The sequence below is a fragment of the Dermacentor albipictus genome, chromosome 3 (genome assembly GCF_038994185.2).
Source record: "Dermacentor albipictus isolate Rhodes 1998 colony chromosome 3, USDA_Dalb.pri_finalv2, whole genome shotgun sequence".
In the NCBI taxonomy this organism is placed as follows: domain Eukaryota; kingdom Metazoa; phylum Arthropoda; class Arachnida; order Ixodida; family Ixodidae; genus Dermacentor; species Dermacentor albipictus.
In genome coordinates this window covers 129,411,760-129,427,349 of record NC_091823.1, presented here as the reverse complement: position 1 = coordinate 129,427,349, position 15,590 = coordinate 129,411,760, and the positions used below count along the sequence as shown (strand labels likewise).

The window sequence follows — 15,590 nt, the reverse complement described above, 5'->3', positions numbered from 1 at the left end:
TGGTGCGCTGAAGTACTGAGAAGTACAGAGAAGTACTGAGCGTGGCGAGAACCTGCCATGGAGGGCTCTCTTGCACCTTGCAGACTACACCGGCCGTTGGCCAGTACCGTAGCCAGCATACGGTCTCGGTAGTTAGCGCAAGAGCGCAGCAAAGCCCGCACGTTGCCATTCTCGCTGACGATCTCGTTGCGTGAACGACGAACACTTTTGCAACGAGTCATCGCGGCTGACTGCCGCTTCGTCAGCGTCGACGGCGACCGGGGGCACGTAAAAGAATCCGGCACTTCTGCGACGTTGCGAAGGAGGACGTTCCAGGCGCGAAGAAGAAGAGTCGTTCTCCGCGGTACCAAAACGTGGAGAGGGCGACGACGACGGAGGAAGAGAAGGGGGGCACCGTCGTCGTAGAGACCTGCCGCCCCCGACCGGGGGTCTCTGTGGAGCACAAAAGGATGTCACCGTTCTGCTTTGTCTCTCCGCCGCGCCAGTGTGCCTTCGGCAAGGAGGCGATGGAAAAGAAACGACAGCGCCGCCGAAGCCGACCCACAAAGCGCCGGGGGGGGGGGGGGGAGGGGGGGGACTCACGCATGTGCGCGCACCGACCGGCATACCGAAACAAGGCGGCGGACCCCCCCTTCTCCTTCCCCTCCGTCCGTTCTTTTCATGCGCGCGTGCAGCGCCGCGTTTTGCTTACGCAACGCGCAGTCGTTATACACTTCGGCGCAAGGGCTGCCCCGTCTTTCGGCGAGGCCGTTCGTCGCTATAGTGGAGCCAGCCAGCCAGGCATGTTGCCGGTGGGGCCGCCGCGCAGGAGGGCTCCGCGCATGCGGTCGCACTGCACGCACGATCCCGATGGCAACAGAGCGAGCGCGCTCTACGCGCAAGCGCATGGCGGCGGTGATGGTGCTGCGATCTGGGTTTAATAATGCCCGTGCCAGCGCGCGTGGATCGTACGGGAGGGGAGGCAAATGGCGATTCGGAGGCGTCACCGATACGGTGTCAATGCTCCCCGCGAGGACCCGAATCGAATTCTTGCGTGATCCTTTTGGCGGCACTCTATTATACGTGTCAGTCGGGATTGGCGACATGGCATTCTTCTTTTCATCCAGGCCTAAGGGATGGGAACGTCGGTTATTAACCGTCGGCACGGTGCGTTTACGACCGGTTGTCTTATGCAAGGTGCAAGCGTTGGCCTCTCTCTTCATAACTTTTTTTTTTTGTTCTTGTTCTTCGTCACGTTAATACAGTACATCCGTGATCAGATCTAATCCGCGTTCGAAAGCTCCAGGGCCGCTAATGTATTCTCGCACGTACACGTACTGGTTGTCAGCTGCAATGGCGTGCTAAGGTGATATTGAACGCACCAGTAACCAGTCCCGTCAAAGCCCTGGGTTAAGATCCTTCCTCGCATCTGTGCGAAATCTATTTTCTTCCTTTCACTTTCTTCCTACTCATTTATCCGCCTTCCTCCCTCCTGTAGCGCTATAGAGACGCCTTACTACCTCGATTTATTTTCTTCGCTATCTCTCCAGCTACTGTCACTGCATAAAAATTCAAATGTTAGCTTTCGATGAAGATTTCGCAACGAGTATGCGAATAGTCTCACCACAAGCAGCACGCACCCTGATGAGTCAGCGACAAATAAACAAAATTAAACAGGAAAGTTTAAACCGTAACGCGAAAATACAACGCGTGTACGCGAGCTGTCGGATATAGGAGAAGTCAACAACATATTTATTGGACACCTGTAACTCAAACAAGACAATTTCTTGTACACGATTTTTTTTCGTGCTGCTGATCGCACGTCTATTACAGGATTCCGGCCCGTATTCAGAAAATAATATCTTAAGCTAGAATTGTTCATAAGAGCAAATCACAGCCAATCCTGATGCTGGACGTATTCTTGCGAAAGGTATATATTGGGATAGTTACCCAGCACCTCCACCAAAATGTTACGGCAAAATGTTCGAACAAGAAGGTTTATTTGCACTACACAGAAAGATGGCAGGACATGTAATGAGGAGGGAAGATTAAGGGTTACGGACTGGATAGCAAGGTAAGGGAAGCGTAGCAGGGGGCGGCAGAAAGTTAGGTGGGCGGATGAGATTAAGAAGTTTGCAGGAACGACATGGCCACAATTAGTACATGACCGGGTTTGCTGGAAAAGTATGGGAGGGAGAGGCCTTTGCCCTGCCGTGGGCGTAACCAGGCTGATGATGATGATGATGATGATGATGATGATGAAAGATGGCAAGCGAGGCTACTTCAACAAAGATGACGGACCGCGCCACACTTCCTCCTCCTTCTTGTCTACTACACGTCAACATGCTTTTCTACATAACATTGGCTCATAACTGGCTCGAAACAATATGATTACGAAGGCAGCCGAGCGATGCCATATAACTTTTTCGAACAAAGAGCTTTATGAATTCGGCCCTCAGCTTCTATGCTTTCACGTTTCGCGTGTTTCAGCAGTCAGCTTCAAGAAACCTGCGGCGAGACATTTTTCTTTTCATACGAAACTGAAGTACAAAATTCTGGAACACTTATACGCATTCGCTCCTCTAAACTTGATCGCACAAATATGCTTACCACCCCACGATACTAACACACACCACCGTTCTTATTGGACAAGTAGGTGTGTCTAAGCGAAGCGTTACTGCAACTGAAGGCCTCGTGACACGTCGAGACAACGCGTCTGCTGTGGCTCATTTCTCCAGTACATTTCTTGCGAGCTAGGCCATCGTCCTGGTTCTTTTTCTGTAGTTTACGACAGCGCCGTGGTGTTGCTCGTACCCAGTACCTTGCCAGTTCACTACACTATAGAGTCTGGGTTCCGTATTATTTTTCTGCCGCTAGGGACAGAGCGAGGGCACCACACTGGCGCACGGTTCACCGTGCTCCGCGCAGTGTCGTGAAGTCGTGATCTGTTAGTCACGTCGGCCGACGGGCCTAACTGCGGCCGAGCCCGTGATTTATGGTAATTAGACTGCACATATACTATCCCAACGCCAATCCTCCATCTGATCGCTTCTTCTCTCTGTACAGCGGAGAACCACCTTTGTTTCAGTCGCATCGCCAGCGTCGCCGACGTTTCCCGTCCCGTTCAAAGAAAAATTAAAAAAAAAAGGGGGGGGGGACAAGACTCGCCTGCGTGGCCGAGCGAGCCGAACGCGCCGCGCGAGATTCCCACCGATTCTGCGACTCCCTCCCCCACCCTCACCCCACCCTCCTCCCTCCTCCCTCCGCTGCCTCGCTCTAATTGCACGCTGCCACTCTCCGCGTTTCGGGGCTGCCTTGAACCCCGGCGGGAGTTGAACCGGTGACCTCCCCGTCGCACGCCCAGTGAACCCTACGGCGGCCAGTCAGTCAGTCAGCTCAGCTGTGCGCTCCGCGAAGGATGGGCCGAACGACGGCGATGCTGTTGCGTGGCCGGTTCACGAAAAAAAAAAAAAACACCACGTGTTCGCGATCACGTTATTCAACCCTCCTGTCGGCTCGCGCGCAGCCTCGTCGTATGGGAGCACTGAGCATTTACTCAACGTCCGTGTCTTGTTTTTTTTTTTCCTTAAGGATCCTGCTGTATGCTTTCTCTGCTGTCTTAAGCTGGCGCCTGTATATACGTTAAGGTGAATTGGGAAAGGATGACGGAATTCCGCGGGCAGAGACTGTAAATAGCAGTTTAAAAAAAAAGTCCGCAGAAGTGGAGCAAGCGACACTGCGAAAGGATACATAGTGGATATTTGGATATGGCGGATGAGTGGAAGAGTTTCAACCACTGGCGTAACCAGAAAAGATAATGTCAGATAAAGAAACGTGTACCTTGCAGCGCTGCTGAGCTAAAAGATTGAATAAAACGACGTTACTCCCTCGAAGTAAAGTGAACGTAAAACCAACCGGAAGCCAAGGAAGAATTTGTCCCTGTTAAACCTCATACTTCTAGGTGGCCGCACGCATATAAAGAAATTTGCACGCAACGACATCGCCAGCGCCATTAGATGAGTTACTGACCAAATGTTTAGCAAAAAAAAAAAAGGAGACTTTGAACCTTTTCTTGTTCGCATATTTGCTTATCTTCCTTTCCCATGTTTCATTTGATTTCTTGTTCAGCGCAATATATATATATATATATATATATATATATATATATATATATATATATATATATATATATATATATATATGCTTCATATTTGGTAAACAGCACGGAACCAGAAGCAGACAAGCGCTGACTTGGACTTCCAGAGGGCAGCTGCTTGGCACGAATGCACTGTTCTCATATTCATGCTACATTCGTGCAAGGCAACGGACTGTGGAAGTCCAAGTAAGCGCTTGTCTACGTCCCTCACTTGCAACCTTTGCCTCGTTCCGTGCCGTTTACTAAAGCAGGGTGGAGCGCCAACTAGCCCCGTCTCATATGCCTTACCGCATTCCCAATTTGCCTGCATGCATTCTGCCCTAGTGCGATGTTGGAGGTTTTGTTTGTTGTGGAAGTAAATAAACACCAGCAACCGGCGAGGAATTCGAGCTGTCATCGTAAAAAGATGCGTGTTTACTACAGTTTCTCCATTCGATGCGTGGACCGTGCCACTTTCACCGCGCTCTACACAGCTGTGGCGCCTCTCCGCCTTCGTTCGCGTCTTGGCTGTCCGTCGTTCTCCTCCTCCTCTCTGCCTACGAGTCCTCCTTGTTTGTTCCTGCTCGTCCGGCGCTCTTCTTCCCAGTCGGCGGGCGGCCCCGTTTCGCTCATTGTTTTCCGAATTATATCGCCGCGCGCGTCTCCGTTCCTCTCCGGCGTTGCGTGAGCACTTTCACCTCCCCCCCGGCGCGACCCCGCGACCGACCCGGCGCGACCCCGCGCAGTGCCCTGCCTACCGTAGTCCGGTCCATTCATGCGACCGCTGCGGGGCCGGGGGATCGCCCGAGGACCCCGAGCGCCGCTCGATGCTATGTGCCGAGCGCCGAGCGCGTCCCAAATCGTGCAGCGATCTGCACGTGCTCACGACACCGGCCATGGCGAGCGAACTGGCTCGGTTGGCAGGTTCCACGGGGCCTGTGACGACCCAGGTGGTGTCTCGTGCGCCGGACAGGTGTTCAATAACGTCAGCATCGTATGCAGAGAACAAACGCACGGCGCGTAGTGACTATATCTTCGAGTGCGTTAAGAACTTGCTGTCGTTGTCGTCATTGTTGTTTTTTGATGTTGATTATGATTATGACGATCATGGTGATGATGATTAGTGGCAGCATCAGCAGCAGGGCGTGGCGGTGGAGGTAGTTGCATCAGTCTAGCGTTCTCACTGAGGCAAGTAACCGAATACCCAATAATCCGAGGCCATGTGTTAAGTAAGAAAATCTTAGTTAAGCTCTTTGGGACCGCATATCAGTCGCGTGACACACGCTTAATGGTAAGGAAGGACTTTCACGCGACAAATAATGTAGCGCGCCACGTCATCACATGTTATCTGCACTATGGGCTATACAGACTGCGTGCACCAAGCACGTCCCTATAAGCACGGATGACTAAACGTTTGTGCGATCAATCGGTAGCTGTTAATTAGGTACAGAACGAATGTAGACTTTCTGGCAAAAGATATCACCTTGCATTAGAAATTTTATCACGTGAAGCATTGGCGCTCCAACTTGTTGGTTCACTCTAACGTCGTATTGAGAGCAAGTACAACTATAACGAATTTATGCTACAGCGAACCCACATGTATTTCTACACGGGGGCAGTTCGTCATTAGCTGACTAGACTTATTGCCACATAGCAAAACTCTCAGCTAGAAGGAATACTCTTCGAATAAACTTACGCTTTCCTTGCGTGCTTCTTCAGTTCGTCAGAAAGCGCGAGCGCAATTACGACAGCGGGGCTCATGTCGCAAAGCGAAGTTACTGCCGGCTACGCTCGGCTTTAGTAAAACCACGGTCGTTGAAACAGGTTGAACAGACCTGAAACTTGAGCAGCCAAGGAAACTGGTTTCGTTATAATCTCCGGGGTGACGACTCCACACACACACGCACGCACGCACGCACGCACTGCGGCAACCGCGTCGTTTCGCTCGTAATACGCGAAACGTCTGCGCGTTTAAGCGCAGTGAGTCGAACTTGCGAGTCACATGGTTCTCGCTCCTCTTCCTCCTCCCCCGCTTTCGCAATTACCCCGAGGCCGACAAGCGCTGCGCACACGGTTACGGGCAACGCGTAATATTCATAAACTCTTAGGATATACGCACTCTGTTGTGCGGTATACCTCCCTCCCACAGGTCCCGGCATTTTTTTTTCTCGCGCATAATTACTAGGTAGGCCATACGTGTAATGTCCCGTATAATGAGCCTGTTCTTCTCCTTATGCACGCACTAATGGTTAGCCGAATTCATCCAATACAATTTGCCCCTGAAGCCGCCGCTGGTTAGTGTGGCCTTATTCGTGCAGGGAAAGTACATATAAGCACTATATACGTTAGCAGCGAATTGTTCCCTGGAGGCTTTGTGGACGGAAGTGATTGACATCGAGGCGAGGTTAACTAATGTTTCTTTATCGACTCATTTGGAGGGCTGCTCAGAGACACGGCGACCTTCCGGTGCGCGTTAGGTGTGTTCTGTAAAGACTCGCGAATGGTTCCGTCGTGACTTGCAGCATTAAAGCTAGCCGTAGTACGTGTCACGATTAAGCTCACGACGAAGTGACCTTCATTGCTAGTAATGAGGTTCGAGAGTATCACCAAAGCAATAAAGAACGTCTGAGGTGCTCTACCAGTGCTTCGGACGCGCGTTTATACATCAGAAGTAAGATACAATTTGCTACAGGAAATGTTTTTCAATCCCGTGCTAACGAAAAGAAAAGCGTGTCATAAATTTACGACAACAAAAGACCTCGTTGTAGGCATACCGCAAACAACGACTGTCGTGCGCGCTTTGATTGTTTCTTTTTTCCTTATTTTTTCTAAGGCGGGTGAGAAGCCTTAAGCAACAGGCAGCCACTCGATGTAACGTAAGTACCACATACCACGTAGCCTAACGTGAAATGCGGAGGTCATTCCGCATGCTAGACCTAACATAGCCGTCCCATTCATTAAAGGTCCCGTTAGATTTCGGTTCCAACGCATAGTGCACGGCATATTGTCCATCAACGTTTACGTGCGCAGTACCGTTACTGCCGCCGTCTTGGCTATCAAACAGAGGAAACGCGAAAAGTACAGAAGGGGTGTCGGAGATGGGCGGTACGACACTATACGCCTGTACGTTAACGGTTGACCGCTAACCGAACGCGACAAGGTCGATCGCGTTTCCCCTTGCTTCACCGCGTCGGGCAGCGCAGTCCGCGGGAGGCGTCATTCATCACGACTCTAACTAGCCGGACGCCTCGCCTTGAACGCGGGCCGACGATGCCCACGTCGATGAGACGAGGAAGCGTGCTTTGCTCGGCGGCGATCGACTGACTACAAGCGCGACCCTGGCACGCACGCCGAGCTGACCCTGAGTCTCGCCGATGGGTCGGACGGAATGCGCGCCAGGCTGCGATCCTTTACTTTGCACGTTGCCAGCTCGTCTTGCGCGCTCGGCGGTCTGTTGACGACGCGTGCCCTGTACGATTCGTGAGAACCGAAGAAGGCTCTCATGGTTTCTTGCACGGGGTAATTTTTTTTCTTCTTCTTTTCTTCCCCATATGTGCGGAGCTCGTTACGCGTAATTATGTGCGCGCTAGCCGGAACGCCGCGACTGGACGAGTCCGCACGGTATACACCTATACGTCGCGTTTCTGTTAGTTTGCGTGATATGTGCCCAGTTATGGAGTGCGTAGACAGTCGGCTGCTAGAAAAGGTCTTAGTGAAAAACAGCACTTGATTATTTTTTTTAAAGTGCTAACTTTGTCTGCCTCGCTTTCTTATACAGAACAACAAACTAGGTCTTTACATCTCTAGGCTAGAAGCAACGAATAATTAGTCGATACGCAAATGTTATAGCAGCCCTGCAACGGGTGGCCCCGGTAAAAAATAAAATTTTCAATGTGATATAGTCATGCTTTTTTAAGAAAGAGGGTTTATACGTCATCGAGTGCGAGAAACAATAGGGCATGTATGTTTTACTAAAGTTTCCCACGCGAATACACAAATAGGGTTGAGCGACAGTATTGGAGAAACGTAACATCCCCAAATCATTTACCGTCACCCTCAATGTGATCAGCCGTCGTTCACGAGCAAGTTCCATGAAAACAAAACTGTATGCAGGTACATACGCGCAGCCAACACTTCTATCGGGCTTTTCTATCATATCGGGCGTCCGGGTAGCCCATGCTTTCCAATTTAAATGTTGATTCGCTCGCTCCCATGGCCGACAACAAATAGCTTGAAGCGGCAAAAAGGCATCTCACGCAACATTTCCGGCGGTTCGAAGGTGCGAGGTCTTTGGCGGCTTTCGGTCGCTTACGTAATGGCGCGGAAATGGCCGCGGGGACCGAGCGATTCGTGACTGGCCAATTAGACGCGATGGCGATGCATGACGTAGAGGGCCGGATTTGTCATTACAGACGCCTCGATCGAGGAGGAAGTACGAGCTGGGACAATGGCGTCTATACGGGCACGACCTTGAATCCGAGACCAGACGGGCCCTTGTAGACACACACCTATCTTTAAACCTGGCGCGTGACTCACGGTGTACGCGGACGCATTGCCTGTATAGGTAGACGCGCGTATCCTCTTAGCATTGCCCGAGGCGGGCCACTTAAAGAGTTTCGACTGTAAACAAAGCCGACGATCCAGCAGTGACGACAGCCTTGTTGTTTCTTTATATCTAGAGGTATGGCTTTCCGACACCTCGTCTTCCTGGTGTACTCGGGTATACACGTTGAAGGAATGTAAAGAAAGTTGTCTGCAGAAGTAACGGTAAGCGATATCACCTTCCAATTTAAGAGAAGTCTTGCGCGTACTAACATTGAACTGTGTGCTTATGATTAGGCCACTTATTATTATTATTTTGCGATGAGCTTGCTTGCAATCTAATCACTGCTTTACACTCATCGCTCCTTGAAACGATAACTACGACCAATATGACACTGCAATGTAAGCAAAAAAGGAAGCCAGTAGTGAAAAGTTCTTGTGCATAAATATCAATGAATCAAACAGAGGACCTCTCCCACAAGGGGAGTAAAGCGTACACAACCTCAGGAACTCTTTCACTCTTTTTGACTCTTTCTACAGATAATAATCAGTCATGCTGTCAAGCGTGGCAGGAGTTAGTACGTGTTTGGATATACGCACCAAGTCCATAAGAGACAACATGCTTACATATGGGTTGTGTGAACGTAACTCGACGTACATACGGACAAAGAAAGAAATGCACGGGACAAGCGACTTCGGCGTAGCCAATATGTATGCAAGCTGTAACAGCCAACTAACCCGTCTTTTCGTCCTGACATCCTATAAGCTGGTTACTCTTCGACGAAGCGTTGATGAACCTCTTGGTGAGCGAACAGCCATTGTTCGCAAAAGAGATTGACGGGCCCGCACACCTTACACTGCCTAACGGAATAAGCAGAACGTGGTGGGCAAGCAACGAATATAACTGAGGACTCAAGAGGCCTGCGTATATACAAACGTGCGCACACCCACCCACAAACACAAATACACACTTTCGATTTCTAACGTGCGTAGTAGTGATTCTGTCAAGCACAAGACGTCCTGGTGTAGGATCTCTTCTCCGAACAACATCGCGACCGGTTCGTTCCGCATACGCTCGGCCGGATCACATTGTATGATATGCGGAGTGATCGATAGCGGCCCTGCTGCCTGTGCTGCCGGCGAACGGGGTCTGGCGGGCACCGAAATAACGGTGTCAGTGTGCGAGCCGCCGGAGGAGAGAGAGAGAGAGAGAGAGGAAAGAAAAGAAACACAGGGGCGCACGTGGCGATCAGCTGACGCGCTGCTATCCCGTCCGGCCGGTTTTCGCCGCCGGGACCCGCAGCATCGTCGACACCTTCCGCGCTGCGCTCGGTCGAGGCGCGCTAAGCCTGCCGACACGGACGGTGCCCTCCTCCTGCTCGCGTCCTGTTCTAGCGGCGCGTATAAGCGCGTAATGAGGCATGCCTTAAGCCGGAATAATTAACTGGATATTTAATGAAGAAGTGTCGGTGTTTGATGCTTCGGATATGACTGCATGAAAGAAAACGGGGGCACGGCGCACCGCGAAACTGCGAACTGAAGTTGTAATGCGACCTTTGTTCATACTTGCACATCGAAGAAGCCAAACCAACAAGATCTGCTCCTCGTATTCTATCTATTTCTAAAAGCGGTCACCACCTTTCGTGAAAGTGGGTACGCGCGTGTACGGCAGGGAGAACAAGAGAGAGGGGGGGGGGTTGCATTGGCTTACGTTATGTGGAAAACTTGCTGATTGCATCGTAACTTCCTGTGGCGCGACTCGCACCTAGTTCAGTGCAGTAATGGACACTTTTCATAATTGTAAAGCTATCTTTCCCGCGAGGCAGGTTGCCAAGCTAATGACGGCGTGGTCATTTCCGCAATCAGCGTGTATGGGCACAGTTCGCCTGTATTATGGCAAGGTAACTTTAGATATGACCCACGTGATGAAACTACACGCAAGAGCCAAGCCTTATCATATGCAGCTAGCACGTCGTGTTCATTTTAACCATAATTGGTGCCGCCATCGGCTTGAAAAATGTGCAATGCAGAGAAGCGCACTTGCAAATTAGCAGAAAGAAGATTGGAGGACGTTACCCTATAGTTTCCCCGTTCTTTCCTCGGCCTCATGGCTTTTTATAAGCTTCGGCGACGTATTGTCAACTCTGTTTATTATTGTTGTCTTAAGTTATAAATGCTCATTACTTTCCTTCCGGAAAAGCCTTAGTCTCCACACCGACACGTGACAATCCTACATACGTTCTCTCTCTCTTAGGCCATAAAATGACACAGGAAACATATTCAGTTAATGCTAAAACATGCACATTCACTGCCTAAGTGCGTTTTCAGTCCTTTCACGTGATATGTCAACTCACTGCGAGTGATGTCTGGGACACACAATCTAACCAAATCACTTTATACTGCATTGATGGATAAGGGAAAGCACTGATCGGGGCCCTACTTCGGGCTCTCCAACTGGGTCGCCAGCCCACGCTCAAGTGATTGAGGAGATGTGGATGAAGTGTAGACGAAGGCGAGTTCTTCTGGCCTAGCTAAGTGAACCAATTTTTTTGTCTGACCCGCCGACGGGAATAGCTGCGTCCGTAGTCCATATGCTCTACTGTAGTACTGCATTAGGGTTGACTTCAAATCCACTTAAGTGAAGCATACACGACCATCTTGCCGAGCACCGAAGGCGAAATGAGTGCAAAGGAAAGCTGCGCCAGATCGGCTGGTCAAAATAGTTTATATGTATGTATGTATATATATATATATATATATATATATATATATATATATATATATATATATATATATATATATATATATATATATATATATATATTTGACGTACACTATACTTTATGACACATACGTGTGTGTATACGTGTGTGTGTGTGTGCGCGCGCGCACGACTACTTGCATTTGTAGAATGAATTCCTGCCTATAATGGCGGACAACATCAAGGGAGGTCTCCTTAATAGCCGGCAGTAAAATATGCGATTCTCCGGCTGTGCCCGCATGAATGGGCGCTGTAGCGCGTCCCGCGAGAAAGAAAGAAAGAAAGAAAGAAAGAAAGAAAGAAAGAAAGAAAGAAAGAAAGAAAGAAAGAAAGAAAGAAAGAAAGAAAGAAAGATAGAAAGAAGGAGAATGTTCCGAGGCACGCGTTTCTAGGTCGACTGCTCTGGAAGCTTGCGCCCGCCTTGCCCACAGGGCGAGCAAGCCGGCCATTTTCACAACCGATCTCGACGACGGCCTGCGCTCGGCTTGCCCACACGAAGAGGTGACGGCCTCTCGTCTCTTATACACATTCGAACATCGGCGCGCTGCCAAGAGGTCGACGCAGAGGGAGGGCGATTGTTGGCACAATTTGGCTGGCATGCACAAAACGGGAATGAATTGAAGCGCGTTCCCGTGTAGTCAAACGAGAGCACGGGGCGAGGTTGAGACTTCTTGTGCGCCCGATGTTATTCCGCAAATGGCTAACGCAAACTCAAGAAAGAGCCGGCCGCGCTGTATTTGGTGGGTGCTGCAGCGGATGATCGACTCCACCAGAGGTGCGAACAAGAAAACGAGGTACCTTCTTTCTCTTTTGGTAGTAAATGGAAAGAAGAGTAAGAAAAACCCGTTCCAGTTACGCAATGCAGAAAAGGGAGACGGGGCTACACTGTATACAATGCTGTACTGCGCGCGTTCTCTCAATAGCCTGTCTACACAGCGAACAGTTCTTTCCTGTCCACCGACACGCTCGAATGCGTCGTATGGACAGGAAATACCATTTTGTTTATTTGGAGGAACCGTCCCGCGCACGCTTTTGAAGCGCCGCCGTGACGTACCTTCCGTGCTCTGCTTACAGTGGCGCGGGCGAGGAGGCGTTCGGGTAATCCGCTTAAAAATTTCGTTGTCTACGCCTGAACCCAAAGGTATCGACGGGGCAATGGAACCACAAATAAATCAACTTCAGCTGCCGTAAAAGGTTGCAGTAGCTGAACGATGGCGACGAACTTTCGTTGTACACGATAAGCAGATTCGGTTCGACCCGTTCTGTACATATCATACTGGATGGTGCATGCATTATATCCGGAGCCAATGATTTTCCTTATCATTGCGAAGGTTAAACAAAGAAGCCCTAATGACCATTGATATACAAAGTACTACGTCCACGTCCACGCTTGTTCCTTGTGGAGCCGCAAGCAGTGTCAATAAATAGCCTTCGACGGCCACACACTGAGTCGCGACGTTCCAATCGAAGGACGCGCTCCGCCTTCTTCCGGCCACCATCGGCGCGCGGCTTCCCCAGTATCGAAGTTCGTGGAACATACAGGAGCACGTCACGCATCAGCCTTGCGTACCGTTTACCCACTGAGAACACCGCCCATTCGTCATCTCGGAGACAATAGACGATACTTTCGAGTGAAATTGCATGCCTCGGTGTTTCATTAGAGGGCCGAACAAGGCAGGCTGTGTGGCTGCTGACCGCGCGACCACGCCGCGCGCGTCGCAAGCCAGCTTCCTCGTGTCTGCATCGGACGCCCGCGCGAAACGCCGAGACCGCCGACCTTCGCGGCGCAGTGTTCGGCGCCGCTTCCGTTGCCGAGACGTCTTCCTCCTACGGCGAACCGCTCGCTGAGCGGCCGGGGGCAAAACCTTGATCGTCCTTACGTTTCGACCACGTGGGACGCAGTACGACTGCGCGTGGGCGCGCTACGCGCGCCCTCCCCCGTTTTCTACCTCCCGCCTTCTCCGCCAACCGAATGCCGCCCACCACCCATCGGTCTCTCTTGCGGCGTCCGACCTTTCTTCGCCGTCGCGTCCTCCGTCGCCGATGACCAAGGGGAAAGAATAGCCGTCGCGAGACGGAGCAAATATGCCAAGGACTCGCCATCTGCTGCCGTCTATAGCATCTTCCTCTATGCCTATAGAGCGTCGCCAGAGAAGCCACGCGCCGAAGCCTGTCAGAGGCGTTCGCGCCTTTACGGTGCTTCGAGAGTGCACCCTTGCCTCAACATTTACAGCGCATTCCTCATATAGCCCGGGGGGGGGGGGGGGGGGGGGGAGTGGCAAAATAAGAAAGCTCATGAAGGAAACTGTACACGGAGAAATACCACCAGACCCGAAGGAAGGAACTGTACACGACAAATGGCATGCTTCCGTGGTGCTTTGCAGTATGAAACAGCACTGCCGTTCAAGCCTTCCGGAAGCACCCGCGCTTGTCGTGACGCAGCACTTTTCCCACGTGCCTCAATTCAAGTCCGTCCGTGAAGTCAGAGGGAACAAACAGGCCGACCGCGCTTCCGATAAACAACGACCCACGATTCTATGACAGCTTACCGAGGTTGCATCGCCCCCCCCCCCCCCCTCCCCGCCAAAAAAAGATATAAAGAAAAATAAAATAAAATACATGAACTCGAGACGGAGGCGAAGGGCTTGCATATTTCGGACGGAGCTGGAGCGTTCGTCAACCCCTTGTTCCTGGAAGACTGGCTTCTTTTTGCAGTCACCCGTCTGTCGGTTGACAGGTTGTAGAATCTGGTCTCTCTCTCTCCACTCTTTCTCTCACTCTCTCCTCGCGGGACAACAAAGCTTCGGCGAGCGCGTCACACTAATCCGCCGTAATAGGCCGCCCGATCAGCAGCGCGCCAGTACCCGTCGCGTGCCGCCTTGCCGACACCCGGCGCGTCGATGGCATTGTCGTGGCCCCCGCTCGGCGGGAGACCGACACGGGGCGACTGTCCGTACTGAGTGGCGGCGTTTTGCTCGGGTGCATTGAACGGAGCTCTGCCTCGGAACCAACGCGGCGAGCGAGGAGGCTGACAGTCGAGGGAAGGGTAGTTCCTGGCTCGGTAGTTGGCGGGAAGCACGGATGAGGCCGTGCAGGACTCGACCGGCTTCCACAACCGAGTGTAGGCCAGCGAAGAACCAAGTACAATGCCACCCGTGTTCCTCGAGTAAATTCTTGCGCGTACCCTCGTTTGAGCCAGTGTCGGGAACGTTTGGGAATAGTTCAGGTGTTCGCCAAGAGCGAGACAGTGCAGGGGCCTTCTTTCCTTGTATTCCGAGGCACTGCGGCGAGCGCCACGATTTCGCAGCTGTGAATTTGCGAAACTACTTGAAGTGATTGCCTTAAGTTTCTTCTCCGCTAGGGGACCAGCTGCACGATAACTGGGGGAGCTTGCGCCTCCTGTGTAAATGCCGATTACCGAAAGAAAGAAAAAAAAAAAGAACGCTCATGCTACTTGTGTCCAGAGAATGAGAGAAAAAAAAAGGGGGCCTCGTTTCAGTGAAAGCCTGCCACTTTCATCTATGTACTTGGATTAGTGTCTCGTAACCCGAAGGACCAGTGTCGGGAGGAGCGACAGAAGTGGAATAAGGACAGTATCGACGTAGCATTCGCAACAGGGAAAGTCTTACCGAAGAGACCAAGAGAAGGAGAGAGAGAGAGAGAAATGGAAATATATGTGCGTGGCAGTTTCACCGTTGCCCGGTTGCATATTGAATCAAGTAGCACGCAGTCGCGAACCATCCAACGACGGGCGTAAAAATGAAAACCAAGCGGCGAAAGAATAAAAAAAGAATAACAAGGAACCACGAACTGAAAGCGGCAAGAGGCGTGCGCTATCGGATGGCGTGGCCGCGCAGCAAAGCGCGCAGCAGACGCGGGAAAGCAGACGGCGCCCCGATTTTTGGGGTCAAAGCGGGCGCGCGCGTTTACGGCATCGCGTGGTGCGCGCTCAGAAAAGCGAATCGCTGCAGTCGCTCGCTCCGCCTCGAGTGGATTCGTAATTTTCTTTTTCGGCGTCTTTTACCCCGCCATGTGGTACGCAGATTGGCGCATGTTCCCGCAGCGAACCACTGCTCGTCTCTAGAGGGGACTCACTTTCCACGCTTTTTAGCGGGGCGGTGGCGATTTTCGTTAGAAAGACCGACTCCGAAGGAATGTAGCCATTCCTTCTTT

General features: G+C 51.4%; 1 protein-coding gene and 1 long non-coding RNA gene across 5 annotated transcripts in view; one reads left to right on the top strand and one right to left on the bottom strand.

The window, feature by feature from the left end:
* The window catches only part of LOC135912847 (uncharacterized), a 335,829-nt gene that overhangs the window by 195,585 nt on the left and 124,654 nt on the right, over nucleotides 1-15,590 (bottom strand). The gene's annotated exons all lie outside the window — the stretch shown is intronic.
* LOC135912848 (uncharacterized) overlaps nucleotides 1-15,590 on the top strand; it is a 42,583-nt gene that overhangs the window by 13,999 nt on the left and 12,994 nt on the right. The window contains exon 2 of one of the 2 annotated variants that reach the window (XR_010567801.1): nucleotides 8,794-8,881. The exons of the other annotated variant lie outside the window; for it this stretch is intronic. This is a non-coding gene — a long non-coding RNA (uncharacterized lncRNA). The remainder of the gene's footprint in view (nucleotides 1-8,793; nucleotides 8,882-15,590) is intronic. 2 annotated transcript variants of the gene reach the window in all.